The following is a 4673-nucleotide window of genomic DNA, read 5'->3' as shown; positions in this document are numbered from 1 at the left end:
GGCCGAACCCAACAATTCAGCCCATTTTTTTTCTCTTTAACTTGAGTTACCAACATGGGCTTGACCCAATAATTCGGCCTTTTTTATTTCTAGGTCATGTCCTTTTAACATTGTTTGGGCTGTTATATTTTGCAGCCGGACCCACCAATCAAATGAGTCCCACTTGTCATACTGCCACACATTTGACCCACATGACAGAAATTTCAAAATTGCTCAGATTATTTTCATAAGTTGGTCCCACGAGTCAGGTTTCCATTTCACTGATTTTTTTCAAATCACATAATCATTATTTCAAACAAAATATAACAGATGCAGTTCAACAAAGAACACTAAATTAGTCTACTATAATCTGTACATAGTCTATTACAATATGTATAGTCTATTACACATAGACAAAACATACAACTATTTGCTACACGGCCTTGAACTTCAAATATACTTCCTACTTCACTTCCAGACTAGAGCTCCTGTAAATGAGGGAACACCATTTTCGGGTATGTTCGTAGAGTCCGAACGTAGGCACCTAACAATAAACCAAAAGAGTTAGAAACAAATTAAAAACAAATATACAAGACAGCTAGGGACTAAATCATGAAGCATATGTACATGTAACAGTAACAACCACAATGAATAGCTAGTTGAGATCAAAACAGACAGAATATAACCACACGTCACCTCTATCTATTTTGTGTGTACAAGTACAGAAAAATCTGTACCAATAATTATCTTGGACAAACTAAATTGCCGCTGTTATCCAGATAGATCAATCTGAAGAAACTACTATTCTAGGACTAATATGACCTAGTAATTCTAGGCAGCGCATGCAATCAAACATCACTAGCTCAGGTAGTACCTGTTGATGTTGCAGAGTGTGGCAGCAAGGTTTAGTTCTCCATCGACGTCACAGCCAATACTGATTGAGCGAGCTGTTATGGACCTGCAAAAACAATTAAAGAGAGCAAATAATAAGGTACCCTCTCCAATTAATTGCAGCTTTTGAAGGCAACTATAGTTGTTCTAAAAACATGGTTTCTACAACTTTAAGCCATTTAAGTACGAATAATAAGAAACAACATCTCTTGGGAAGAGTGTAGACAACTTTAACAGAACAAATGAGAAATGACTCTTTAACGCAATATCAAAACTACTCAAAGGTGAGAACTAAGAACATGCCATTTATCTTTCAAATGTCAAAGATCATCACTACAATCATCACATACACAATCAGGTACACAATAATGAGACTGAACGGGTGTTGTTTTTTAGACTGCACGGTCAACAACAACAACAAGTTTACAATATGTTTAGGTACACAAGCATGTGTAGCAAGTATTAAAAGTTTGATCTGTTTGGTGGAAGCCACCATTGATCTTGTTCTCACAGCCATACTTACACGCACACATGCAGTTTTAATTAATTAAATGAGCAGGCAACAAAGGCAATTGGAAATCTAGGGACGGGAGGTAGTGAGAGCAACGCTAGATATACACGAAGACAACCACATAATAAGATGGAGGTGTCTCAGTTGGTTTCAAAATAAGATGCACACAAAGACAGCCACATAAATATAGCAGTGCATAGTATTGAGGAAAACAGGGACATCTCTTTGCCAACATGTATAATTCGGAGCAGCAATAGCAAGCAGAGGGAGATGGAGATGCTACGTGTCGTCGTGGGTCGGCGTGGACGTGCTTGACCTCAGGGCAGGACCTCTTGGTCGCCCTAGGGGCAGAGGAGCAAACCCCTCATGGCCCTCATGCTCGAGAAGAGCACGGCCCAAGAACCCACCTGCATCTCAGGTTGGTTCTCCAAAACACACCTCCTGCAGCAAGATCCACGGGTGGCCTGCAGCATAGCAGAACACGAAGAATAGAGTTACATACACTGTCAGTGTTCATCCATGGCTGCCAGATTAGATCGAATCAAAGAGAGAAGGGGAAGGGAAGGGCTACCTTGAGGATCAAATCGAATCAGCATCGTCGCCTTCATGGTGTTCGGAGACCCATGGCCGGCGTGTAGCCACCAGAAACCCTAGGCAGGCCACGCAGTGAGCTGCACAACCTCTCAGTCATTCCCACGGGGAGAAGTCTGCCCGGTGCCACTCTGGTCAGGCTCCATCTTCCAGCTGCTGCGATCGATTAAAGTCAGAAAACTCATGACAAACAATTTAGATAGAGACGTGCAGGCTTCAGCAAAGGAATCATAACTTGCACCCTTTTCCAGTAGTGTAAAATTAAGTTGTGCGGTTTGGCAGTTACCTGTGACTGGGAATTCAGAATAACCGATGTGTGGAAACTAAAATAACTACTACTGTAGTAAACAGTGGACTATCGAGATGAATATTTGTATGGATGAACTCAAGGGTCACTCAGTTCAGAATTCACATATTTGTATGGATGAACTCATGGGTCGCTCAGTTCAGAATTCACATTGATTTGTATATATCTACCAAAACATACATTAGCTCATATACTCATATATTCATCTCGTGGGCTGCATTGGTTGAACCCTGTAAACAAGAGCAAAACACAGTAAGACATTTGCAGATGCTAATGTAATTTTCTTTTTCAAATGCTCTGTGCTGGATGTGGAGGAATCACTGCAGAGTAAAAAGAAAATCTATGATTTACAGAAGTGTAAGCTGGAGATATTGGTGATAGCAATTGGACCACATCTACACAAGAAGTTTACATAAGAGGTTCGCAGATTGTAATGTTGAAATTCAAATGCTGAATGTGAAATGGTCATTGCGGAGTAAAAAAACTAAGTTTACAGAAGTGTAAGATGCAGGTATTTTGTGGTAGCAAATGGACCACATCTACTGCAAGAAATACAATGAAGACAACTGTTGTGATTTATTGCTGTTTGTTTTTGTCTCTCAGGTCTCTTGACCATATTCAGAGCAAGTTTTGTTTTGGTTTTTGCAGCGACATTCTCAGAGCAAAGCTGGTCCACGAGCTGGGAATATCAGTAGGATGCAGGTAAAGTCTTCCAGTATCACGTGAGAGATAGCCAACAATATCTACTGCAGTAGAAACATTCACACCACGGGTATTCAAGATGGTATCAAATTAGTGAGCATCAAAATTATTGGTTTCTCACAAACTACTGTCCTATGTTGTAGGGTTCAGACCTGGGCTGGGTTGATTTAATTTTGCAAATAAGTACAAGATATCATCTAGTAGTAATCAACGATCCCGCGTAGCTACCACTACAACACTAGTGTGTCACGGAGAAAGGAACGAAGAGGTGAGCCTCACCTTTCCAGGACGAGGAGGTGGCTGGGCTCACGGCCAACGGCTTGGGCGAGATGAGTTGCTGCTCTTGCTCGGGCTCAGGCCAGCTGTGTCGCCGCCTCGGAGCGGCAACAGACGGGCGGGGGCGAAGCTCGAGGTCGAGGAGCGCGGGTGGCGCGGATCCGGAGCGGCGACAGACGGGAGCGGGGGTGAGCGGCCTGGATCCTCGCGGGCCAGACCCCGATGATGCGGCCGGGCTAGAGAGTCGGCCAGATCCAGACGATGCGGCCGCAAGGAGGTGGCTGGGCTCGCGGCCAACGGCCAGGTCTAGCAACTTCATGGCGTCGGGGCAGGGGAGGAAGAGGCCATCCGCCCATGGCATCCTGGATCTGGGAGGGAGAGAACATGAGGTGAGGAAGTGAGGGAGGGATGTGAGGAGGAGGAGATGGAGTAGAGGGACGCACCTGAGTCGCCGAACCACGCCGGGGAAAACCCTAGCTACGGGAGACGGTCGCGGGTGGCGCTGGAAGACCCAGCGGAGCGAGACGAGCCCCAGGAGCCGCTCGTGTTATGCCCCAGGAGCCAGAGATCGCCAGAATCGTCTGGCGGCGGCGGAGAGAGAGGGCTCTGCTTGAGGTGGGAGGAGAGGAGGTGGGCGGTACGGAGGCGCAGTTTGGGAGGGACGGCGGGTGGGTGGCGGCGGTGGGTGGGAGACGAGGGGAGAGGGTGAGGGACGAGGGATCTGGAGCGGCGGCGTTTGGGAGCGCTAGGGTTCGAGTTCGGGGATGTGGGCCGGGCTTCGTGGGGTGAGAGGGTGAGGGAGAAAGGGCTGCCGTCGGATCCGGGAGCATCCGACGGCCTTGGAGGCACGATCCGCGTGACATGCCTATAGACCAATCAAAAACCAGTACACGTTATGACCATTTAAATTGGTCATAATCGACTTAAAATAAGGTATTGAATCATATAAACAGTTTTATGATATGAGAAATTCAAAAAAATAAAAACATTCTCATTGTGTCAGCAAATGTGACCTAGTTTTTTAGGAAAACTAACAAACATGAAATTGAAATAAGACAAATATCTTTAAAAAGTGTTATGAGAAGTGATTTTTTAGGAAAAAAAACATTTTCTATTTTCGGAGTGACAAAATTCCTTTTTTTATGAAGAACTACCAATTATTTGTTTCAAAATGGCACCACACCATTTTCCAAAACTGTAAGACATAGTTTTACGTATAGTTGACCAAATCTTAACATGTAAAATGCTTTCGATCCACCCTCATCAAAAAGACAATTTATGTTTCAAAAAAGAATCTACCTGAGCATTCTTTTTTTTCTACTTTTCACATGAAAAATTCAAAAAAAAATGATCTCATATTGTGCACAAAGGTGCATATTGCAATGGCAAACAATGTTGCCTAAGGAAGTTTTCATT

At 44.3% G+C, this 4673-nt stretch overlaps 1 long non-coding RNA gene across 3 annotated transcripts; it reads right to left on the bottom strand.

Annotated features, from left to right (window-relative positions):
- Positions 1-221: 221 nt before the first annotated feature.
- LOC123091503 (uncharacterized) lies at positions 222-4000 on the bottom strand. 3 transcript variants are annotated; one of them, XR_006443225.1, is made up of 6 exons: positions 3701-4000; positions 3261-3625; positions 1953-2509; positions 1615-1845; positions 854-937; positions 222-523 (listed from the first exon to the last, which is right to left on the bottom strand). It is a non-coding gene; the product is annotated as an uncharacterized lncRNA (long non-coding RNA). The 3 variants fall into 3 exon arrangements; XR_006443224.1 differs by having other exon boundaries at positions 1665-1845; XR_006443223.1 differs by having other exon boundaries at positions 854-1845.
- Positions 4001-4673: the final 673 nt, after the last annotated feature.

The sequence above is a fragment of the Triticum aestivum genome, chromosome 4B (genome assembly GCF_018294505.1).
Source record: "Triticum aestivum cultivar Chinese Spring chromosome 4B, IWGSC CS RefSeq v2.1, whole genome shotgun sequence".
NCBI classification, from domain to species: Eukaryota; Viridiplantae; Streptophyta; class Magnoliopsida; order Poales; family Poaceae; genus Triticum; species Triticum aestivum.
This window is presented reverse-complemented; position numbering and strand designations above follow the sequence as displayed.